Here is a 26,252-nt window from a genome sequence, read left to right as displayed (position 1 = left end):
ACCCTCAGGTAAAGTACCTTTACTATGACAGCACAGTTTGTCCCAGCTCACAATTTGTTCTCTAGTACTTATCATATTCACAATTGTGCTTGTAAAAAACTGATGCACTTATGACAAATAATATGATTTTATACATCAAATCATATGTTTTACATTGTTAAGGCAGCAAGTTCAATTTAGATTTGATTAAAAGGGCATGCATTTCAGTTTTCAAAGAAAATTTTACAACTTTGCAAGGAAAAAAATCTCTTTCTACGTAGATAGGGTCCTGTAAAGAAAAAATACCACTCTGTCATCACATGAAACAATTTCGCAAAAGCAAAAAAAATTGCATTTGATTATGCATTATAGCAAGAGATGAACCCGTATGTAGAAAATAAAACAAAATTTAAAAGGCGGAGAGACAACCGATCACCTTGACTTTTTGACAGCCCTTATTATGACACCTTTTTCTCCATTTGCACAAGGAAGTTTTACTACACCTACGACTCAAGACTAAGTTTTACTATATCTACCTTGGACAAGCCAAAAGGCTCTCTTATCAGCACTGTGCTTTGATATGGCAAATCACATGAAGGTGACTAAAACAGATGATTCACAAGAGGTGATTCATGTATTTGCAGGTACAGCAGCCAACTGTTTCAGATTGGGTGTAGCACATCGCTGTGCAACGCCACTATGGCACGGCAGGGTGCTCCAGTCAGGGAAGCTATGAGCACCCATATGTATATGCCAGCAACTGCCACCCTTGCAGAGTGGTATTGTTTCAAACCCTTGCAGGGGCAGACATGCCACCCCCATGCAACAGTCCTTTGCACACTGAACCCCAATGAAATGAACCAGAGGATTATAGACAGTCTCACTGGACTAGGACAACCACATGTTTAGCTAGAACCACTACAAGCCAAAGTACTGAACGTTTAGAAGCAACGGTCTATAAATCAATGCCAGAAGGCAGGAAACACGGTTAGGGAAGCCTTCCTCAAAAAGCCCTGTCAGCCCACTCTAGGTTGTTTTAGCTACAGCTACACACATGAAAGGAGAAAACAGCAATCACAGAACTTCATATAAATATAGCTGTCATGCACACAAAGCAAACAAAGACAACCAGCTTCAAAAAACAAGCCAGGAAAAGGTTTACTGCCCAGTAAAACACTCTAAAGGTCAACTTCCTTCCCTAAATTACTATGGCATTCATTCACAAATATGACCACACTGAGAAAAGAGGCAGGGCCAAGAAGAGGTTACCTGGTCACCTCTTTTACTAGAGATACATTTCACAGTCACCGTTCAAGTATCAGTCCCTTTGCCCACGTTTGCCATTAGCTGGTCCACCCAATTTTCTGAGGCCAAAAACGTATCTGTGCTCAACACTGAAATAAAGAAGTACAATATATTCTACTAAATTACAGTTTCATGAACCCCAAAAAGCATTTATGCAAAACAGCCGTATTTGTTCCATTGTTACCACACCACAGATCAAACAAATGAACTTTTACATGAAGACCCCTGGTCGATGGCCTCAGTAGTGTCAATATGTGGTGATCATGGGGAGAGACACAAAACACACAAAACCTAGTGTTTGTTCTCACAACTCTATAACTGTCAAGTCTTCTCTACAGTAGCTTCTACTCTTTGGAGTAGCAAATCAAAAGAGGTACATACGGCACCTTCCCTGGCAAGATTTCAAACCATCTTCTTCCAGTAAATCCTTGGGAATTAATTTGTTGGGTGCATTTTTTTTAAACACAGCCTGAATATTCTGGCTCTAAGAATCTTTCTATGGAGCTTGACTGGACTTACAAATTCTGTTAACTGATGATTTGAAGGTAAATGTTTCTTCGGGCACTGCCTTTGGTCTTTCATTAAAAGATGATCAATAGAACAAATTTTGTGGATTTTGTTATTTTATTTTGATAAGCTGCATTGTGCTTTGAGCAGAAGGATCAAAATGCTTTAAAATAAATGAACATATTAAATGCAATCAGTCACCCGTATTGAAAAGCATCTCTGAGTAGTTAACCGGCAAACTGTTCATCAAGTGGTAAAAACCCTGGTGTCAAAACAAAGATCCCATTTCCTTTACCTACAATGTCTGGGAATTGCTTGCTTAGCTATTCTAAAACTTCTGGATATTCCACCACTGCTGTATCCCACCTGTCTTAAGTGAAGGCTGGATTTAGGCTAAGTCATCAATGGTTGTCCTGTGATACACGACTGCCACACAGTCAGTCTACTCTTGTTATTCCAGCCGCTGGCATTAGTTACTCCATGCTCAGTTTTGGCAGGAACATCAGCTGCTTCTGGTGATCTGGCTGGGCATCCAGTTCTAGTCCATCCTTGGCTTCCAGTTAAAAGAAAACAGAAAGAGACCCAATTGCCTGCTTAAAGACTCTTTCAGGAAGGGAGAAGCTATTGAAGATGCAGCCAGTAATATTACATAGGAACTGGGCTTTTACAACCTATTGAAAAGCTCTGATAAAAATCTCATAGGACAGCTATTAGTGGGCTACCAGAAATGGTATTCCTATAGAATATAAAACTATGGATACTTCTAGCAGTTTCTAAATACACAGTCCCATTACCAGCTGCATTTAATTGACGTTAACTTCTCATGATTACACCGGCAGCTGAAGGGATGGGTCTGAACTACCTGAAATATTACCACTTAATTCTGAGAACACGACGAGACCATTTTGGATTGAATTTGTGCACAAGTCACACATTTATTTGGATACTGCCAGAGTCCACCCGACAATACAATTAGCTACGACGGGGAGGAACAATTCAACAGCTTTGTGGCACAGCCAAACATGGACTCAGCATTTTAGGCGCAGAGGAACAAACATGGTCACGTGGCCCTGCCACCCAAGCTCAAAGGTCAAGAAGCGGCTTCCACAGAGGATTTCCCCCTCGTTTCAAAAGCAAGGCACATCGTAATGTTTGCTTTGCTCACTTGCCTGAACAGCTGAAAGATCAGGCGGTGCCTCTCAAATACAATCCGAGGCTGATTTTAAAAGCCTTCTAAAATACGTTACAGCAGCAACCAGCGTTCACTCCTAGTCTCCATGAATGTTTAGAACCTGAAGAATTTCAAGCTTCGCTCATTAGACTATTTCAGCCTACATATATAATCTTGGTGGAATGTAGCTGAAGCAGTGCCCAGATTTGGGGGGGAGGGGGGAGTTTATGCCTATTTCTACTAGTCGAATCAACAGAACGGAGAATCAGGAAATTCTAGGCAGGTGGCACAGTTTTAAACAGGGAATGAATCATCTGTGCAAAGCCGCCATCCAGACCCAATTTAAAGAATGCAGTCCAGCTGACAAGAACTCAAGTACTAGGAATTCCAAACAAATCGGGGACTTGCACACTACCTATAAGAAAACCGAATATTTATGAAAAGTGTCCGTAAAGGGGTTTTTTTGTCTTGCAAGCTGCAAACAGTCTCTGGAAATTGGCATAATCCATACAGCCTCCGTTACAGGACTCCGTTTCCACCTCCTTCCACTACTGTAAAAATACCAGATGTTTGAGATCTGCCATACTCTTTTCCCTCTAGGTCTTAATACTTGCATTGCTACTCCCAGAAATATACAACTTCCCATCATCTTTGCCAGTTATAATGATGCAAGCGAACGATCATCAGTATCAGGGGTTCTTCTGAGGAACCATAAAGAAGCCCACCTGCCTTTCAAAACGTCACTTTGCCACAGTGACTGTCAGCAAATCTGGTTGAACAAAGGGCTATATTTCAAGCCTACCAGGAGAGCATATATGAGTTTTCTGCCCTCCTCAGTTTTGTCCTCACAGCAACCTTGAGATGAATGTGAACTGACTCATGATCAGCAAGCTTCATGGCTGAATGGGGATATGAACCTCGCCCTCCCTCATGCCAGCACAGCATCTAACTGCTACACAACTATTCTTGGGTTTTGTTTAAAAAGCTGCAAGCAGCCAAGCTCCTGTGGCTCCACACTAGGGTATGCTATCAGTGTCTCATCAAGACTGTAGGGAAAGACTCTTTTTATGATGGCCCCTCCACTCAGTTTCAGCTTTACTGTTAGCAATTTGGGTATGCCCCCTCCCATTCCACGCCCACATGATGCCTTTCAGTTTGGAGGCTACTTTAAGAGAACCGTGGCTAAAAACATATAAGAAAATCGGCGGAGGTATTGTTAGTAATGTCCAGGTTAGCTGACAGAAGAGAGGTGAAGAAGATGTCCTCCTCCTGCTCAGAGAAGGACCTTTCACCGGTCACTCTCCCCTGAGCCAGAGGACATCCTGTGGGACTTCTTAGAGCAGTGTCCCTTAATCGGGTGGGTCATTGTCTTGAAATGAAAGGACGTGTTGTAATACCCTATGCCAGAAGGCTATATTGGCTGAGCTGTATGCATTGATCTTATAGTGCCCGATGAAGGTTAAGATTGTTGACCAGGTTGCAGCCTTACAGATCTCTTCTATGGAAGCAGAAAGAGGAAAAGCATAATTTCCTGCCTCTCCCATTTGGATGACTGGAATCACCCATACGTTGCCCTCTGGCTCAGGGGAGAATGTTTTATTTGCATGCTGCTCTCCAGTGATTCTTTTTTGATAACGTTTTCTCTGTGCAATCTCTTTAAAACATTTTCCATGCCTCTTCGCAGCCCCCAGATATCCTCACTGGCGCCATTTTCTGAGCTTGCGTCAGCCATCTCACTGTGTTTTCATCAGTTTTTTCTTTTAAATTTACTTTTGATGTCTATGGCACAACCCCTAGAAACTCCCAACACAACGCTTTGAAGTTTCATAGCTATGAATCTCAGAAGAAGTTAAAAAACAGAATGACCCCAAAATGGCAGTCATGAAGTGTTGTCGAGGGGGTGAGTGCAGACAACCAGTGTTTTTTGAAAATGTTGTGAAAACCGTTTTCAGGGATTGTGGGAAAAGGGCCAGAGCCCAGCAAGAGACCACAGGCATCATCTACTGATCCATCTAGTGGACCTTTTGTCCTCGCTTTACACCCCCCAGGGACAACATGCAAATAGTTTGGGACTTAAACTGCACGTGCCTACCAATCAAAGAACATGGGAATTTTACCTCCCATCTTTCAGAGTACAACGATCTGTTCGGGCACCATCAACAGCCCTTTGCTTTTTGTTATGATCACTGTTCCTTGAGGGCAGGGCAGTCACATGATGTGTACGGGGGCGCAAAAAACAAAAACCAAAACCAAAATGCAACACTGGAATGCAGAAATACCTTTGAGGGCTGATTCCAACCAGCAGCACCAGTTTAGGAAAACCTGTCAAGATGACAGGTTATAAAATAAGATCTTATTTGGGACTGTGAATATTATATTACCTAAAAATGAACCACATGCTATATCTTATTTATAAAATAGAAAAACAGTAAGGAGCAGCAGTGGCGTAGTGGTTAAGAGCAGGTGTGCTCTAACTTGGAGGAACCGGGTTTGAGGCCCCGCTCTGCCGCCTGAGCTGTGGAGGCTTATCTGGGGAATTCAGATTAGCCTGTGCACTCCAACACACTGGGTGGGTGACCTTGGGCTAGTCACAGTTCTTCTGAGCTCTCTCAGCCCCACCTACCTCACAGGGTGTTTGTTGTGAGGGGGGAAAGGAAATGAGTTTGTAAGCTCCTTTGAGTCTCCTACAGGAGAGAAAGGGGGGATATAAATCCAACTCTTCTTCTTCTAAGTTAAATATTTACAAAACATCGTGCATATCTGTTGCTGAAAGGCTCTGTTCAACACGTATTTACAAGCGAGGTACCGTCAAGGAGCCCTCCCTGGGTTGACCCCAGCCCAGCATTCCACCCAGCATCTCCTATTGTTGGTTTCCCCCCTCCACTTCTACTGCTTGTGTGCTTGGGCTGGCTTCTCTCTCGCTGCCTCCACTATCATGTGCGCATCTGCAGGGGCATACAGAGAAGGCCCCTATCCCCACCCACCAAGCAGCATGGCTTCTCTCTCACATCACACCTGGCTGTGATCTGATGAGAGGGGAGAGAGTGCATTCCTGGCGCGCACAAAAGAAATCTGGCCCTTACTCAGCACCATCCGTTCCACCTGCACAAGCTGTCTTGTCACAAGAGAGGCAATGGGAGGAAGAAACTGTCAGGAAGGGACAGGTTTAGCCTTGTTGCTATTTGTTAAGATTATTAGGTTGGAACTGACTACTTTTTAAGCACTGCAAGAGAAGGGCTGATCTCTCCCAGTTCCCCTCCTCATTGCAGCCCTGTCCCTATGGATCCTACAACTGCCCCCACAGCTGGGTGGGAGTCCAAAGGGACCCTCTTATTTACAAAATGTATACACCCCACCTTTCTGAGCTCATCAAGCCCACTAAGGCGGCTAACCGATTACAACCATGCGTGTTTATAAATCATGAAAATCAAACAAAAACACATCATTAAAACAATTAAACTCAAAGCTAACATGAACACAGAAAAGAAACAATACATACAGAGGGCAAGAAGAAGGGGTTGTTGGGGGCATACCAAAGAAGTCTTCACCCACTGGAGGGAGATGGTAACAGAAAAGGGCAGATGAATACCCCTGCGGGGAGAGTTCCACAGTTTTAGTGCCACAGATAAAAAGGACCTGCCTTAGGTTAGCAACTGCCTGATCTCAGAAGCGGGAGCACCTAATGTATGGCCTTAGAAAATGACCGTAGCAGCCAGGGAGAATGGTAAGGGAGTAGTCTCCCTCTTACAACAATGAAAAAGCTGATAGGCTCCAAACCACTGGTTTAAAATTTTATTTCAAAATGGTTAGATGGAAATATCTGAAACCCACAAGTGGAATAATTACAAAACAAAACAGTATTTGAGTCCCTGAAGCCATGTCTAAGTCCATCTTTGCATTTAAATATCAATCCCCCCCCTCAACTGTGCAATAGGAATTGCAGCAGAGGACTTAGAACTGTTTCCAGAAACCTCAATGACAAAACTGAACTTCATACTTATTTCTAAAGTTACATTATGCAAGTTTAGCAATACCATTAAGCAGAGGGAACAGGAATTATGGCATGTTACAACACTTTGGCTTGGCTGAAAGAACGGAGTGAAGCTGTTCCATCCCGCAGCACAGACATAAACGCTGTCTTACAAGGTTCTCTTTGAATGCCATCTCAGTAAACACGAATAAAGTAGCATTTCCTTAATATGATGTAAAATAAAGGCCGCCACCCCCACCCCGGAGACTGCAAAATAACTTGCAGTGCAATCCTGTGTAGAATTAATTTGGCACTCCTTATACAGTTATGAGTACAGAGCTTGGACTAGTCTTCCTGTAGTGCTTTTCTTTGACTGAATCCTCTTGGAACGGAGCCTCTTTGCTCCGGCAACCAAAGGCATGGGTGAGGCCAGAATGCCCAATCTATTCTTGTGTTTGGCTTAAACCAAATTAACTTTGATGGCAGTCCTTTTCGAAAGAGGCTTTCTTTCTCTCCCCCTCCCCCAATAAGCGCATTTATTTCAGAGCAGCACAAGTTGCCGATTCAGCAACAAGTGCAACTGCTTAATGCGATCGCTGTTCCCCCACACAAAGGCCTATGATCATCTGAGACAAGTCACTGGATATATCATAAAGTAAGAATCTGGGGTTGGTGTTTTTGAAATAAGGTACAGACCAGGGCCCCGGTATAAACAATCATACTCTTTTGGGAAGCAGAAGCTGGTGACTCATCAGTTTCATTCAACGGCCATTAGCAGCAAGTTTCTCTTGTGCAGCAACCTGGGAAGATACCACAACTTGGTGATTGTTTCAGTACGGCTCTGATCAACCAGAACAGGGGTATTGAGCTTATTTGTGACTTGGGTGGGCTAGGCCCAGGGGGGGAGGGTACGTGCCTGGACTGGCAAGCGTGCAGTGGGTGGGGTGGCTGCCTTGAGGGGGCTTATCAGGCCCAGCATCCCAGGCCAGATCGGGAGCAGGGGTGGGGAGAGTGTTGCCTCAGCTGCCTAGCAGGCCTGATCAGCCCCCTCAAGGGGCTGGAGCTGGAGCTGGTCCCTGGGATGCATGTTTGACACACGAAACTAGAAATTCCCAATGAGCTGATAGCATTAACACCTGCTGTTGGTGGGAGGAAAGATACAACCATCAACACCTTCAGGAAAAGTGACCCAGCAACAATCTGGTAACTGTGATTCTTCAGTGAAGCTACACAGACCTTTGCTCTTCCAACAATACTTGGAAGAGGGATTGCATTTTTACATGCTACTGAGCTTCTTCTCAAATCTGCTCTGCAACCCAACCTGTGGTGTTACCTCCCTCTTCAAATTGAAGAACAAAGTTTAGAATGGATGCACAGAAAAGAGGCGAGTTGCTTCTGATGTTATCCCTGGTTGGCTGGACCATCCCCAACATGGAGAATACACTCAATGAATACCATCACTGTTTTCTCACGCACTGTCTCAAGAGTGAGAAAACACAATGAAGACATAAATATAGAAACATGCCATTTAAGCTTTTTAATGACCAACAAGGTGCCACTTTTTCCCCATTTTATTAACATTTCTATCCTACTTTTCCTTCAAAGTGGGACCCATGTTGCAGATTGGGAATAAACGGGCAAAAATCACGAGGAACCGCAACCTTTAGCTGCATGAAAATGGTTAAATGAAAAATGGTTAGATGAAAGTTGCGGTTCTTCCGACAATTCCCTGGCTGATGTTCCAGAACCTGACAGCTTGGTTTCGCGACTGAAGTTCTACGAGAATACACTTGAGCTCACTGGACAAGCCCCCCCACCTGAGTGTACCTCCCAAAACTGGTTCCAGTGAGTCGGGGGCCCCCTTGGAGTGGCTTTCGTCCAGATGCAGGAGGCTGAATTTAAGGAGAATTGGCAGCAGCTCCTCACCCGAGGAGGAGAGTGGGCCACTAACACAGTGGAATCTTTGTAAGCAAGATGACTCTTTCAGTCAAAGTGCCTTGAGCTTACCACCAGCCCAGAAGTCCACTCATTTCACTGCTTAAACTCCTACATAAAACAAGCATCAAAACACCACTCCTTCCCAAGAACAGCACAGACTACTAATTGGCCCACAACTGCTTACCCTACCAGTTTTCCTTATTGAAAGCTTTTAAACTGGGCCTTTTTCAGTTTGCGTGATTTTATTTGTAGCGATTATATTCTGCATACAGCTGCGATTCAGGAATAATCTTATTTTATTCTGGAATGTCTGGCAACTCAGCAAAACAAAGTAATAATCCAAAATAATCAAATTTGTATGCAAAACCATCCCATAAGCAAGTCCTGCTTATCTTTGCAGTTTAGGCAATGATTTTCTAGAAGGTGAATAGTTCTCAGGAAAAACTAACAGAACCATTATTTTGTACAATAAAAAAGTTAGCACTTTTTAGCTGGAATTATTGCAGTGCTGCTATCCTGCCACAAAATATTTTAGGTTGAGGGGTAAGCCCACAAGAAGCAGCATTTCAGGGGGCATTTAGGGGATTGCTTCAGGAAGGGAGAATTGGCAAAAATTAACACACACACCCTTTGAGCACGTGGAATTTCTATCAGGATCCAACCCACTGTCTCCTAAAAGACGATGTGGGAACCCAGTTAGGGGAAAGGAGGTGAAGGAAGCTGCAACAACATCATGGGCATAACTCAGAGAAGATACCTCAAGATGCCCTCTGCCTCACTGTACATAAGGCAAAAATGGTTTTAATGGTGTGGGTGGGTGTAGGGAAGGCCTGAGTATAAATGTTGGCCTCACACACAGCTTGTTTTGCATTTGTTTAACTCCAGAAAGCAACAGCAGACTTTCAAAACCATTTTTACTTTAAATTAAATGAAAGTTTTTTTATTTATGTTTCAGCTATAATGTCTCTTGAAAACAACAGTTTAAAATGAAAACTTAATGTAAATTTATTGGGGGGAAAACATGAATTTTCTGTCTAGGGCGGGCAATTTTGCACAACTCTTCCTCTTTACCACAACACTCCTTAGCACACTGCCTGCACCACAGTATATTTAGTTTACAACTTTTATAGTGCTCTCAACAATCGCAGGGGACTGTAGAAAGGAGACAATGTGGAAAAGCCTGGAGCTGTGAGCAGAAAGCCCACAGAATCCAACTTATGATCTCATAAAACATGAAAGGCTGTTTTTCTTTTCAAAGAAAAAAATGCACAGGAAAAATTCTTCTGTCAGTGCAGCACATCAGTTCATGTACTTTAGGGAAAATGCTTCAGGTGTCACCCACTAATCCGTTTGGGTGACATTTTACTCCTGTTTTATATTTAGGAATGATGTAATTTCTGCAATTGGCTCATTATTCTAATTATAAATATTTATTACTTCCTACCAAACAGCCGCTGATGGTGAACAATACTCTTGAGAAGTAACTGCCACTGGCGGACCCACGAGTCTGGTTGCGATTATTTACTTTGGTGGGGTGGCAGAGGGGAGGGCAGTTCTAAAACAAAGGAAAGGAGGCAGACTGAAACAGGCAGTTACACGGGGAAAAAGGAGAGTATTTTCCAGGGGTGATTCCAATCACGAACTATTACAAAAGCCAGCTATAGCTGCATGTCAGAAGAGACCTCACATGAGTTGAAGAGAACTGTAAACTTTTATTTAAAGCATATTAACTTCTGAGATGGTAAAAAAAATGTTTAAGCAACTGAGATTCAAATCACAGAACTCTGATGAAAGTTATTCAGGCATATCGGTATGCTACAGCAGCACATTAGCAAACATTATTTGTGAAGTATCTATAGCCTTTTCCCCCCCTTGGTGATTCAAATAATGACTTTCAAATCCATGTTTAAAACACCTTCATTTAAATCAATCAACCTTGAGCAAACAAGGAAACCGTCCTGTAACCCACATAACAACATAGATGAACTGGGATTCCATAACTGAGAAATTCCCCTGCCCCCGCCCTCCCCTCTGCATAGAAAAGCGGTTGCTACATGGATAATTACTGGAAGAGACAATCCTGAACTACTATGAAGGCTTTATATATGAGAAACCGTACATTGAACAAAGAATGAAAACAGGAAGCCAATGTAGTAATCTTTTTAAAAAGTATTATGGCAGCTAGCTCCAGGTATCCTACAAGATGCTTTATTCTGCAGCAACTATGTTTCCAGACTTTCTTCAGGGGAAGCGGGGGGGGGGGGGGCCCTCAGTCACCGAACCCACCCCATCAAAAATCTACACCTATGTCACTGAGTGGAAGCGCCATGTATAGCCTGCTACAATAGTGTAGCCTTAAGGTTGCCACCACAAGGCTCAGCATGGCCAGCTCTGCCAAGTTAAGAAATGGACCCAGCTCACATGAGAAATTAAACTGGGGGAAAATGTACTCTTAGCAGCTTCACTGATTTTTTTCTAACTCCTTCAAACACCTAACTGAAGCTGATAGGGCCAACTGAATCCCATCAAAAAATAGGTAATGCAACACACCCGTAGGCATCAGAATTTCCAACCACCACCAACTCTTGCTTGTCTGGGTTTAGTTTCAATTTATTTACCCTCAGCCACCTGCCCAAGCAGCCACTTCTAAAGGCTTACATAAAGAGGTGCACAGCTGGTGGCATCCGGCATATTGATGACATCCAACTCCAAAGCTACACATGATCTCAGTGAAGGCTTTTATTTAAATAACTCAAACACCCAGCAGAACCCCACAACACCGATTTCAAGAGGCTGAATCTGAATGTGTTCAGACAAAAAAATAAAAAACCATTTCAGCACTTTCCTTGATAACAGCAACACTTCCCAAACGCTAACAATATTGAGTGGCCAACCATGTCAAAGGCTGATGATAAATCAAGCCGAATTAGAAGGGAAGTTTGTCCCCGCCCACTGGAACAGAGACCCTCCACTAGCAACTAAAAGCTGTTTCTGAGGCACAGCCACGCCCAAACCCCATTTAACCGAGTCAAGGATCCTCATCTCATTAACTGGATGGAAATGCCCATTAGCCCCATTCTTCACTGCCATATGCTCCTGCAAATGGCCTTATTTCAATATTATCCCCAATACACCAACTGTCAGCTCTTCACAGAAAAAAAGAACAGTACCTGCTCTTCAAACAAGGGCACATGCATGGTCTTCCTCCTTGGTGACTTTGGCTGCTTTTTTAACAAAGGCCCCGCAATTCTGAAAAATCTGTTAGGAAATCTTCCCAGCTAGGTGAAGTTCTCAGAAAAGGAGGTGAAAGAGAAACAGCCAAGGGGGGAAAATGCTAGATGCTTCCAAAGGACTCCGCACAAATCATACCACAGAACTGCAACATATCAATTCCTTTCAGGAAAATTATGTCAAACAAATAAAATGAGGAGCAACATTTTTGTTTAACCTTTCAGCTGCCTTGTCCTACGCATTTTGTTCTTGAATAAAAATGTCTATCCATGCCATTAAAAGGTCTCCAGTATGAGAGGTGACTGCCCATTATCTTATTAGGTGCTGTGGAAGTCATCTTGCATGTGGGCTTCCTAGAAGCACCTGGTTGGCCATTGTGGGAACAGACTACTGGCCTTGATGGACCTTGGCCTGATCCAGAGTGGCTTTTCTATTTCTCTATCATTCCTGGTTCGCCATCACAGGCTAACCAAAACAAAGCATTTCTGTCTCCTGTCTGGTACCTACTCGTAACAAACTTCAGACATTCTCAGACAAACGTCTACATCTTTTCTCTTCCTGAACCAAGACTAGCTATTTAATTTTACTACTAGGGAAGTAATAGCTTGTATCTTTTTTCCCGTCCATCCAACGTTAGAAATCATTTATAGCCCTCAAATGTCCACATGAGAAATTTCTCCTTCAAGGAAACTGCAGCAAATGCAAACAGCGAGATGAAGCTCAAGTCACTACTTTTCCCAACTCTGCCTCAAAGGGTAAGGAGAAGGATATGAAAACCTCTTCTGAAAGTGCAAGCCACAAAGCGCTTACTGAATTGTCAGCTTAAAAAAGGGGGGGGGGGGTTGGTGTCTTGGTGAGCACAAGAAGCCAACAAGCACAGAGCTCTCTCCAAAACAGAACAAGATGCTTCAACAACTAAAGTACTGACTCAATAGCAGAAAAGCATCCAGTCAGCACCAAACTGCGCAGTAAATTGTTTAAGAGCTACACTCATACTAGAGCACGTACATTAACTCCGAGGATCTGGGTTGTCACCATCCTCTGATCATACAGGGGTTGTTCCACCCGTAACCGCTGTCGCTGACCTCGCTCAACAGCCGGTAACTGGCATACGGTATTCGGTATTGCACATCGCAGACTGCAACATGGCGATGGTGCTCTCGTGGCCGGAAAGCAATTCCAAAAGCCGTGCGACCACTGATCCGACGCCAACCAGGCAAGCGATATGGATTAGCGTCCCAATGGAGAAACAGCATATTCCCAGCCATTGCAGGCCCTTTGTTCTCTTTACTACGACTGGAAAGGAACAAGACTTCTACGCTGCACCTATGTCTCAATAACTAGACATTCAGAAAGTTTTCTCGTAATTCCCCCAGACATTTAGTGTGGAACAATGTTACTTCCCATTTTTGATTAAAACATGATAAAGCATGTAAAGAACTTTGAACACCTGACTACTCAATGCAAGCTGTATTTTGTAATAACTTGGTGCAAATGTTAAATTGAATCCATAGTATGTAAACTGCATGAGGTATTTAAAAATACAATGGTACTTTCTACTTTGGCATTTTGCTATACATATGCCAAGAGAGCTGCTGGAGTGCCTTGGTCAGTCGCTTTAATAATGAATCTTAAAATGCGCGAAGAAAAAAATTTGCGGCAGGTGAGAAAAAAAAAGAAGTTTTGAATTTCTGGATGAAGAAACCGCCAATAATTATTCTACTCTTTACTGAGGTTTGAAAAGGAGATATGACATAAGGATTTTTTTTTCAAGTTAAAAAACAGTGTAAGTTTCTGGCAATACAAAGAAACTGTACATTTTATTTTGCCATGATTTTTCTGAGAAGGAGAAGTACTCCAGTGTCTCAGAAATGGGGTAATAAGTTACCCTGAACTATCATCTTCTGTCCCTGCACAGCAAAATTCTCACTGTGCTGTGGCAAGTTGATAAAAACTGTCCAAACGGTTACATGTGCAGCGTGGTGGAGCCAACAATTTGCAAATGGTAATTTGGTTACGTAAACAATTTCAAACCAGTAGGGTCAAGATACAATGTTTTTTTAATTGAAGCCATATTCTCCTATTATGCAGAAAATCCATGCTTTTGTGCAAATCAACCTTTAAACCGCTGGTGTCAGAATCCCATGCTCCAAGTAATTATTCCCAAGAAGGAAATGGCGAGCGTGTCTAGGAGAAGCTAGAATTCCTCAAGGCCAAATGAAGTTCATGGCCAAGCAGAGTTTGGACTTCGTGCAAGCCAGCAATATCCCCTTGATGCAGTTCATGCTTTTGAATCCTTTACAAAAGGATGCTGTCTCGTTCTGATTGTTATCAGAAATTAAGCTCCACCTGACTAATTTGTATGTACTCTCTAACTACTTTTGGGGACCTCTGACTTAAGTAGTACCTGGGAAGTTCTGTAGACTGTGTATTTTTGTTACCAAGGGCAATCTTGTTCTATCAATTTTGCTAAAATTAAACATGGGCTGCATACCACAGGGGCGGCAAGTAAATTTCAACCAGCCTATGGAAAGCTGTACTTAAATCATTTGAATCGGGAAACTTCACTAGTCATTAAGGATCTGGAGTAACAGGATCTGGAATTCCTAGAACCTCACATTTCAATTAAATGAGTGCTGGAGACAGAAACACAGAGGGAGATAGAAAGAGGGAGAGAAAAAAACTCAATACATGGGTGATTCATTCAAAATATTCTGTCAGTGATCTCCAGGTAGGCGTTTATGTCAGAGAGCCAGAAACTCAACACATAAGCAGCCAGTCAGGTTTTAAACAGTGTTACAAAGTAATTAAACAAATGTTCCTTGTTACAGCCAATATGCTGGCACTTTGGTCCCTGGAATTCACCCCAGCTACCTGAAAGCGTCGCTTCACTGCTCTATTTAAAAAGAGAGGAAAGCTGAAGAGCAGCAGAATGATACAACTGCAAAAGTCATGGGTCACAGAAAAGTTTCACAGCTGCCTCCTCAGAATTGTACGTACCGAAGAATTTTAGCTGCAGACATCTGAAATACTAGTAGCCCACAGAAAAATTATCTCTGTTAAGTCACAGAAAACATAACTTAGTATCTGTGTGGCATACTTCCATTTCCTGGTCTATCTTTTCTCAAAGTTTCTTTGCACAGTGTTTAGCACAAAATGCAGAGACCAGAAAACCCTTTTATCAAAGCAGAATTCTGAAATAGCACATCATGCTAAAGTGAATGTCTTCTACCAACTCTTTGGTTTCAAGGGCTGAATAGGTTTGACAATTATTGAACATTTGAGTGAACCAAAGTCAGGCTGAACTCAGATATGTGCACACTGTTGCAAGCGACGGCTCTTCAGACGTTATCCATTTCAGTTAGAAGTACCCAAAGCTACGCTACACCATTCGAGTTTAACTTTACAAAAAAACCGAACTGAATGCTATTATTTCAAAAAATTATGTTCATAATCTTTTTTCATGCAAATACTTGCTGGGGAACAGCAGGCAAAGGTATTTAAGATGGTATTACAAGCACTGTATCCTTGATTACTATTCTTGGAAAACTGCCAGCATGACTTTTCCTTAAACCATGAGGAACAAACTTCCTGTAAATTCACATGTTGCAAGTTACAGACTGGAGCTGCTGTTTGAATCTACCAAGCACATTAAGGTACATAGATGGCAAGATAAAAACTCCTAACTTACATTTATCTACCTAGGACAGGGGCGTCAAACATACAGCCCGAGGGCCACATGCGGCCCCTTGAGGGGGCTTATCAGGCCCGCAAGCCAGCTGAGGCAGCTACCCCCCTCCGAGGCCCAGCCCAACCAAGTCACATTAATGTAATAAGCCCTTGTAACAAACGAGTTTGACACCCCTGACTTAGAATAAGGGTATTAAAAACAACTGATAGAACAGACTGATGTTTAAAATTTAGCATTTAAGCAGTGACAACTGGTCCAGAAATACCTCAGCTTGGGAGACATTATTATTCCCATGTGTCACTCAACAGTCTAGTTCATTCTGTTAAGAGCTAAACAAAGTTTTCATTGGGGCAACACCTAGGTCCTCTCAAGCACACACACATTCCTGATACTTCTAGTCACCTTCCTCCATCAAGTATTTCTGGCTTATTACCTCACGACTCTTAATGACTTTTCTTGCTTCGCGTACATGTCTCACATAATGAAGGAGAACATCAGCATACTTCCTGAAATACCATGGCTTGCCTGTCATTTTAGTCCTGCACAGGACATGTGCACATAGCCGGCCTGTATGCGTTTTATAGAACAGGACATTACCTGCTTTCCTTTCCCATTTAGTGCTTCTGAGTTCCACCTCAGAATGCCAAGACAGCTGAAAGCTTCAAGTAGTTTTAATGTGACCCAAGACTTCCATGTATAGAAAGCAATTGACAAGGGTGAAACCAAAACAAAAGCACTACCAAAGGTATGAAACATCCATCCAGCTAGTTTCACAAATCCAGGAGATCTCTAGATTTGTTTTTACTCAAACCTCTGGCCTTTCCTGTTGCCCAACAAATGGCTTCTGAAACTGAATGAATGTTTAAAAGACATTTGTAAAATGACATGGGGGTCAGCTGTTCAAAGTCAAAAAATTCCACTGCGTGAGGACAAGCTGCTTGCTTCAGCCTCAGCTTTCTGGACCCCAGCCAATGTTTTAAATTCACATAATGCCGTTTATTCAAGTTTGGATGTTAAGTTCACAATGTATTTTGCCAGAGCTAAGGGGGAGAAAAGGCCATAGACATAATTTGGCTTTCCTACAGACTACTGCCTTCCTAAGTTCCCACTGAAACACCACCAGTTTGCCTCTATTCCATTTGTTTATCACTGTATTCTGCCTCTTTTATGGAGCTGAAGCAAACAATGCCCTTAACTGCCTCAGTCAGCATGGCTATTCAAGGCCCCTTTAATGTAAATATATAGAAAAGGCCCAGCAGTGGAAGTTACTCTTGGGCAGAAAAATGTATTGAGTAACCTTCCAGCTACACCAAGAAGAGAAAGAAAAAAGAAAGAGATCTTTCATTTAGCTTTGCACTAAAACCAATTAATGCTGAAACAATACTGGAGCTGGTTATTCACTGACATGCTGCCTTAGGACACTTAAAGAATTTGTTCAACAATTGTGATTCTGCATCCAAGTTCAACAAGCCACTCTTAACAGATTTTAACAGCAGTCTGTCCTATCACAACAGGATGAACACCAAGACTTCAGATATAAGCAAAAAAGAAGCTATCGCCATAAGCTTTTTTCGCTCATTTTGAGAAAAAAGGTGAACGAACATTAGGCCACTCTCTTCAATTCAACCAAAAAAATAGCCCAAGCAATATATGCCTCCAGGCATGCCTCTCTCACTGACTAGCATTGGTAATCGCTTAAGAAAATTAACTCTTGACAATATGGCTCAACAATATGAAAACCACTTCTTAAATAAAATTCTTGAAAGAATTTCAAGAAGGCAGGAATGAAAATACAATAGAGTTGTCCAGCTGGTTAGCATATATAGAATAATTGCAGTTTCTATTCGACATGAAAAAAATAAGCTCAGTTTCTCCACTACACCAGTAATTATATTCTAATACTAGGATACGACATGGCCATTTTCACCAGGGCTGGCAGACAATTGCATCGTATACCTGTAATACTTCAAGAGTGGCACTGCATGTCACTTGATGGAATCTCATGTTTAACTGAGATTTTGGAAAAGCAAATGACAAACTGGAAATGCAACTGGATATTTTATGCTTCTATCAGTACTCACACTGAACGCTTGTAAGTACTGTACTGTAAATACTTGACAAGCTTTGACTTACTCCACATGGTAGTTGAAGGCAAAGACACTGTGGTTTTCATTTTGCAAATGATGCTAATGTGCCCATGGTAGTGACAAGTCAGATGTCTCACATCTGAGCCCAAGGCTCTATCTTCTGTATGACACTGGCTCTCATTATCACACTCATATAGTTTTAATGTTCTGCCATAATTCTAATTTGAAAACCCCAGTAAAACTTTACTCTGTGCTCTTCTGATTAAACGAGATTCATAACAAAAGATAACTGAAGAGAGTAATGCTTGAAATAGGACTAATTAGTTTTTCTACCTTGGAGAAAACTAAGGTGTTGCCCCCTCCAAGGTAATAAAAACAGCCCTTGTAATAAATACCATGCCACCAGGTTCCTCTAAACACTGGTTACTGAGCCAAAAGAGAAAACACAGGTATAGATGAATCAGTGAGTATTAATATACCTCCCACATGAAGCGCCACTGAAATTGGCAAGAATGTTTCAACGTATTTAGGGCTGCAAAACAAATCACTTGGATGAAACAAGTATTTCAATCCACAGATCTACAAGTTTAGGAAGATATTAATGATACCACTCCAACATGTTACATGGTTGATGCCCCTTAAACTACACAGTCCACATTATGGTGTATTTCCAAGCATCTGCCAAATACTGAGAGAACCAAACAGAAAAGTTTGCAACTTCTTTGTATTATCAATATTTCCTTTGTCATTTGCCTTGATATTATTTTGATTTTGGTTGATGATAAAGCGTTAGTAGTTCTCTTTAGTTTCAAATAAGTTTTGACAGAAATTAGTAGTATAGTATATTAGATTTAAAAAGAGGAAAGATCTAGCCATGCTACAGCACAAAATATACATCCACTGCTAGAAATACAAGTCAGCTCCTCATAGTTAGTACATGAGGGTAGGGGATGATCAGTTTCACATTAGATTTTTTTTTCTATAAAAGTTTTTGGGCACGGTTCCTAGAACCAAGAAAGCCACTATGTTCCACTTAAAAGTTTAAGGGAGAATTAAAGATCAGTCAGCAGTCTGAAAATGTTTTCAGAAGTATCTCCCTTCTTTAAACTGCTAGGTTATTAAACAAAACATTGTTTAATCTTTTGATATAGGACAAGGAAAAAACAGACCATAAGTTCACTAGACTGTTCAGAATTTATTCCCTCTGTGTCAGAGTTACTGTCAAAAATCTCACCTACTCCACAGTTCCCTATCCAGAAACAGTAGCTTCACCTATTACCAAATAACCTACATATACATTTCTGTTTGCTCTGTGAAGGCAGAGCTTCAACAGCAGTTATGAAGTGGGTTCCAAAGAGATGGGCCTCTTTCAGTCAATGTCATGAATCACCAGCATACCAGTTCTCAGTTTTCTAATTGCTGTGAAAACATTAAGGCCCAAACTGCATCTCTGAGGAAAGAAACGTAAACCTTATTCTGCTGTGCAGATTCCCACTGATTTGAAAAGGAAACAGAATATCAGGTTCTACATAGTGGTTCATATTCTGATACGCACCAAGTAGTTGCTTTTTTAGCTAGGAAATGCAAATCACTATCATGCTTTCTGTTGGCAACACTGAGCTTAGTGTTGACTCCCATGCCTGAAAACTACAGTTCCATGTGAATTTTTTTTAAAAAAAGCATATGCACAAGGTACAGCCCCGATGTCTTCAAAGAAATAACCTGTTGATATGACAACTGGCCACGGGATGTCAGGGAAGGAGACAAAAAGCTTCAGACATATTAAGTAAAGAAAGGTTGATCAACTGAGTCTCCCTATATATAGACAATTAGGAAGATTTGACAAAGCAGTCTTAATTTGATGATGGTTAAAGCTGAAGTTATAAGAGAGGTCTAGTTAAAATGATCTGAATGGCAAGTTTATAAAAGTGACAAGCTAAAAGGTAGAACACTTTCATAAGTTACATGATATGTCTGTACAGTGATGAAAATGGGCAGGGACAGGTAAGTACAGAGTATCAAAAGCACACGGGGCTTCACAAACCCCCTCATTTCAACCAATTATTCAAGTTAGAGTGAGTACCAAACACAGGATCACATGGCCTGATTCATCATGAAGCAGAGCTGACAAACATCCTTCATTACAGCCTGCCAGTATGACACAAATAACCTACTCCTTCGTTTTTCGTTTGGTTTCAGTTTTGAAATGGACACACTGCAAACTCGATGGCTGGTTCGCAAAGCAAGCAATAAGTTGGGCTTCAGCCGTCAAAGAAATATCAGGATGCCGTAAGATTTCGCTAAGGTGAACAACACAACCTTTCATATACAAAAGCACACGACACAGAAGTGACTCAAAACAACAGAAACTGTCTCTTTTTTTGCAGTTTGTACACAAATCGGGGACAGAGTTTGAAAAAAGCCAGTTCTCGTGTCCCATGCTGGCAATCTATAGACAGAAAGTGAGTGAAACCTGCGTTTGCTACACCCTTAAACCATCTTGATTTCAACTATGGTCGAAAGGGAAACAGAGAGAACATCGAGTCGTTGACTCCACACAGGAGGGTGTCCCAGAGACTGGGTGGGGGTGAAAAGAGTCAAGCAGGAGCCAAGCTGGGCCTCCCTGTTGGGTTGGAGGACCCCCACGGCGGCCTCTCGGACCCCTTTTGGGCCGGGCTTCAGCTGCCGTGCCTCTCGCTCGCCCCCTGGCCATAGTCGCACGTGAGGAGGGGGCCCGCCCGCCCAGAGGCCCAGGCCAGGCTCCCCCGGCACCCCAAGCCCAGCCCCACTCCACCAGCGCCTGGGTCGACGCAGTGCGGAGCTGCCGGCCGAGAACGGGACCGCCGGCCCCGCCCCCACCCGGGTAAGAAGATGGCGGCGGCGGGAGGGGGGAGCTAAGGGAGGAAAGGACGGGAGAGGCCGAGGCGGCGCGGAACCGGGCCTCCCTCACCTGTCACCTAACAGCCAGTCAGGCCCTGCCGGGCGAGATTCCGCGGGAAGGCCGGGCCGGGGTCCTCGGCGGCGGCGGCTGGTGCTCCCCTCCCTCGCCTTCTTCCTCCTCCTCCGCCGCCGCCGAGTTCCAGGAAGGGGGGGGGTGAGAACGGGGAGGGGAGAAGAGGCGGCGGCGGCGGGGCCCAGGCGGGGGAGGAGCGGCGGCGCGAGCGGCCGGCGGGAGGGGAAGGGCGCAGAGGAGAGGCGGGAGACAGAGGAGGAGGAGGAGGAGGCGGCGGCGGGAAGGTCTCGACGCCAAGAAGCGGCAGCAGCCAGAATCCGCTCGCATATGAGAGGGAGAGAGCGCCAGGGAGACCCACGAGCCCCGCTTCCGGCTCCGGGCGGAAGTCCCGCCTCCGCCGGCGGAAGCGATTGGCCTACGCCTGGAGAGTCGCCTTCTCTCTGGAAACCTCCCCCTGCCGCTCGCGCTCTTTCTCTCGCACGCGCCCCGCCCGCTTCTTCCCGTTTCGCCCAGAGGCCTGCCGCCTTCGCCGCCTCTGATTGGTCGGCGGTGAGGCCAGCGCGCGGGGCGCGGCGTGACGTTGAGCGCGCGGCACGTGAAGGCGGGGCCGGGTGACGTCACCTTATTTCCTGAACGGGGGGGGCTCGCTCACGCCCCTCGCGGCCGTTACTAGTTCTTTTTCGGCGGATTCCTTTCTGGTTATTGCAAGTCCTCTTGCCGGCTTCCGTAGGAAGAATGGCGTTCAAGAAAAAGGGCTGTGGGCCTAAAGTGGGAGGATAGAACCACCACCACCCTCACGTCCACTATATTTTAAATAGGGCTGCCAACCTGGGTTGGTGGGTCTGGAACTCTTCTAAAATTAGTTGTTCTCCAGATGACACAGATCACAGGTCTTGCAGAAAATGGCACCTTCAGGAGACAAAATGGGAAGACCAGAGATTCTAGGTGGGATTCCTCCCTCAATGCCCCCTCCAAGAGCATCACTCCTAGATTTCCACTGACGTCCGAGATCAGAGTTATATAACCATGCGGTCAGGGACTGGAGTGTTGGTAGCTTTGAATTCATGCTTGTCATGGAAATTTGATGAGGGGACCTTTGGCTCTCAAAAGTTTATACCCTAAAAATCTTATTGGCATCCAATTTGCTGCTGGACTCAGGGCTAACTTTACTTGTCCTGAAACTCAGTGGATAATTTTGGGCTTTCTTATTGTAACCTACCTCACAGGGTTGTTGTGGGGGTACAATGGAAGTGGCATGTATGTATGCCATTTTTTTAGTTTGGGGAAAAGTTGTGATAAAGATGTGTTACATTATCAGATAGGCTCAGTTAGCAGTTTCTCCAAGTCTAATTCAAGATTCTGGTTTGTTGTGCATTCTCATTTTCTCAGGAGCACCTTTGTCCATGTAAACATTCCTCAAGTTTAAAACAGCCAACAAAATTCTGCTATATGATACAACTATTAAGAGTGCTAGACTGGTTTCCATGGCAAGAGGAGCATTTTCTGTCATAGCCCTGAAATTCTAGGATGGTCCTCTAAAGGATGTCTGCTTATTGCTCATGTTTTGGGAATTTATTGTGCGAAACAAGATGCTGGGCTAGATGAACCATGGGTGTGATCCAGGGCTGCTGTGTTTACATTCTTATGTGATTATGTAAAAATTGGTGAAACAAGCTTAGTAATATTTTGAAAATCTGACTCTCTATCACTGCATTCCCCTGTGACCACAGAATATCACCTCAAGATAGCTGCAGTTCCAACAAAAATAACCGGACATTTATAATCCTTAGGGGGTGACAGTTGTGTCACGGTCAGAGACAGCATAGCCATGTCACCTCCAGTTAGCCAACAGGGATGCTTGTGGCCAGTAAGCCAGCAGGGATGCTCGCCCAAACCCCCATGGAATTGCTCTACACAGCTCCATAGGCTGTGCCTACCTTGGAGGTGGGGCGGTCCTCCATGCTAAAAGGGCTCAGGAAACCAACTAACACCAATCCCCTCCCGGGGAACACCCTCTTTGTCATGGGGGAGCGCTGGTGCCATGGTTGCGCAGGCACTTAAGCTTCACACTACCATGTGGCTCCTCAACGCCAGTGTAAATGCTCTGTATACCAGTTCAGGTGGCATTTACTTGGTGTCATGGCACACCACCTACTGAGGGGTTTCACCTACTGAGGGGTTTCAGCCCCACCCAGGACTGCGCTGCTAGTCTCGCTTTCTCTGTAGCATCACTCCCTTCAAAATGCTCATTGTTTGTCAGTAATCTAATGACATTCTGACATGAGAGATTAATTTAGGTTTTTGCACTTTCTTTTTACACTTACAGAAATGTAAAATTGCAGAGTAAGCTCAACTGGCTTAAAGGAAACATTTTACCCTTATGCTGGCGCATGATTTAAAAACTCGCATTACATTCCTGTTAGCCTCACTAAGGATGAAAGTCTGCACGCCCATACTTGGGAGTAAATTCCACTGATCATGTTGGGAATTTTCAAATAAACAGGCCTAGGACTGGGCTATATGTTTGGCACTGAGGAAACCGAGGAGGCCTCTGTTGGTAGAAGGGGAAATTGCACTACTGTTTCTTTGCTGTATTGGTGCGGGGGGGGGGGGGGGCACTACCAGCCACAATTTTATTTACTCATTTCATTTATCATTCACCTTTCTTATTGAAACTCAAGGTGAATTATCTATATAAAATCAATGCGATAAAGACAATTAAAATATAATATCATATAATAAACAATATAATAGAATTGGATAACATCATACCATTAGAGAAGAATGAAATGGAAACTGTAATATACTGTAAACAGGGCTGTTGGAGAGAAAAGTGGAAAAACAACTGCTAAAACATTTCTACATGGAAAATTCTTATTTCTAGTTATTTCTAGGTTTTGTTAGCCGCTCTGAGCCTGGCGGTTAGGTTGGAAAGAGTAGGATGCTAAATGGTTAGATACAAGAGTTTCTCAGCACCCAGATTTGGCAGCAGTAAGACTGCAATAGTATATAGTCCTGGAAATGACCTATTAAAACACACTTCTGAGTGTGGCCTCCTTGTGAGTAAATATGTGTTCATTTCCAGGAAATTGTAAACAACACAATTTTAGCCAAATAATAGTAAGAAGAAAACATTGCATATAGAAATGAATGTAAATACAAACCAGAAGGGAAAGAGTTAGATAACCCTTCCACACACAGACACAGAGTAAACCCTCACTTTGAGTGGCACTCCTAGATGCTGCATTTTTTTAAAAAAAAAGCACTTTCGGGGAAAAATTTTTTGCAAAACTGTTATGCATAGTTCAGATCTGAGTGAGGACAAATATGTAGCTATCGAATGTATGTTTGCCTTTGGAGTAAAAAGCATCTGAAATAGGTTTAGTTTTCTAGTGCAAGAGTCAAACCTTTTTAATCCTGCATGCACATTAAGAATTGTGTCATGGCGGGGTGTGTGTGTGTGTTCATTGGAGGAGTAAGGAATCGAACCCGGTTCTCCGGATTAGAGTCCACCAGTCTTCACCATTACACAACAGTGGCTCGCTTGCCCTTTAACAGAATCTTAATGGAATGTTATTTGCCAGGTGGTCTTATTTACCTTCATGCCAAGAAAAGTTTCAGCTGCCTATTTCCTGTTTTAAAGAGGCAGAACTCATTTTCCCAATTGGTTGGCAAACCTAGCTAGTCCCCTGCTTTAGTGTATAGCCAGCCTCCATAGGTCCATTTGTAAAAAAAAAACAAAAAAACTGAACAACCATGAGACTCAGCATGCCTTATGTTTTGACTCTTATACTTAATTGGAAAGTCCCCTTCCGTCCCATTAAATTCAGCCCCACTGAATTTAGTGGAACTTATTTTTAAATACACTTTCATCAGATCACCGCGTAAGCTCCGTGAATGTGCAGGGTCTCGGATAAGGACATTTTTAGCATAGTTTCTGCCATGAAATCCAACTGATTTCAATGGTGCTTGCTCCAAAGCAAATATGCGTAGGATTGCATCCTAAACCTAATATAACTGGGAGTGGAATATTGGCATGTTTGCTTAACAGAGCTGCCAATAACTAGGAGAAAAAATGTCTTGCCCCTTTAACAGGTTCAGTGTGTGGATGTGGGCAGTTGAAACTTTTCATGGCAGAGAGGGTTTTGCGGGAGTTTGCTGTCAAGTCACAGCTGACTGATGGTAACTCCATATTGGTTTTCAAGGCAAGAGGAGGTGGTTTGCCATCGCCTGTGCTAATGTCACAACTCTGGTATTCATCGGACGTCTCCCATCAAAATACTAGCCAGAGTCAGAGCTGAGAGTATGTGATTAGCCCAGGGTCAACCAGTAAACTTCCATGGCACAAGTGGGGATTTGAACCTGAGTTCTCAGTTCCTAGTCCAACACCTTTACCACTGCTCCACACTGGCTATCTCACAGAGGTAAATAACATCCCATTAAAGGGGTAGGACATTTTTCTCCAGGCTGCTGGCAACCATTATGTTTAGTGGCATCTGCCAGCTCCTTGGAGCTTTCAATAGAACAGAAAAATCTGGACCTCCTTACCAACTGATTAACTGGCAAAGTGCTGTGTTCATTCTGGGTTGGCACTTCACAGCTAAAACAAAGATACACATAGGATATCAACCACGAGGTGGGACCTGGAATGATCGCCAAATTCCCCTAGAGGAAACAGCAGCTTTGAAGAGTGGACTCTACGGTATAGCATGGAGTCTAGGAAAAATGGAAATCCTAGACCGGCTATACAGCATGGATGCTTCTCTAATGGAATACCATAGTGGGAAGACTCTATAGCTGGTCAATAGAGGAGTAGGGATTCAGCCTACTCTGACTGTGGGTGAGTGGATCTTTGAGGAGCAGGTTTGCCATTTGTGGATGTTTTGATCTAAATCAGTTTGGTGTAAATCGTCTGTCTTCTATATAAGGAAGAAGACCACCAGATCATCAAGATCGGTGGAATCTTTCTACTGTCTATTACCCGGCCCTTTTAACCAGAGATGTTGGGGACTGAAACTGGAATCTTCTGGATACAAATCTGAGGCTGGCCTCCCCAAGGTCCCCAAGACAAGTGTAGATAGAACTTAGCAACTTAAGCTTTTCAGCCCTTCAGCTGTGGCCCTTCAGTTTGGATTGATTACGTTTGAAAGAACATTTGATTACGTTTGACAGAACTTCTAGTTCGTTTTTTGCATTTGAAAAAAAAGCATTTCAATTTGTTTTAGCCTGCTCTCTCACTTTAAAAAGCTCACAAGGTGACTTCCAGAAGTTAAACACACAAGCAATGAAATACGGTGACAAACCGTTGACACTATAAAACTTCTAAGAAAAGCAGTAGCAACAACAAAAGTCACAGTAATAAAACAGATCTATAAAAACTAAAAAAAACCAACAGCGCAGAAACTCAGGCGTATAACTAC

At 43.2% G+C, this 26,252-nt stretch overlaps 1 protein-coding gene across 2 annotated transcripts in view; it reads right to left on the bottom strand.

Annotated features, from left to right (window-relative positions):
• LARP4B (La ribonucleoprotein 4B) overlaps nucleotides 1-21,237 on the bottom strand; it is a 62,059-nt gene extending 40,822 nt beyond the window's left edge. For both annotated transcript variants that reach the window (XM_048511136.1, XM_048511137.1), the window contains exon 1: nucleotides 20,830-21,237. The gene's annotated coding sequence lies outside the window, so the exon portion shown is untranslated. The remainder of the gene's footprint in view (nucleotides 1-20,829) is intronic.
• Nucleotides 21,238-26,252: the final 5,015 nt, after the last annotated feature.

Source organism: Sphaerodactylus townsendi, linkage group LG11 (assembly GCF_021028975.2).
Source record: "Sphaerodactylus townsendi isolate TG3544 linkage group LG11, MPM_Stown_v2.3, whole genome shotgun sequence".
NCBI classification, from domain to species: domain Eukaryota; kingdom Metazoa; phylum Chordata; class Lepidosauria; order Squamata; family Sphaerodactylidae; genus Sphaerodactylus; species Sphaerodactylus townsendi.
Note: the sequence above shows the minus strand (reverse complement) of the source record. Positions and strands in the feature narration are given on the sequence as shown.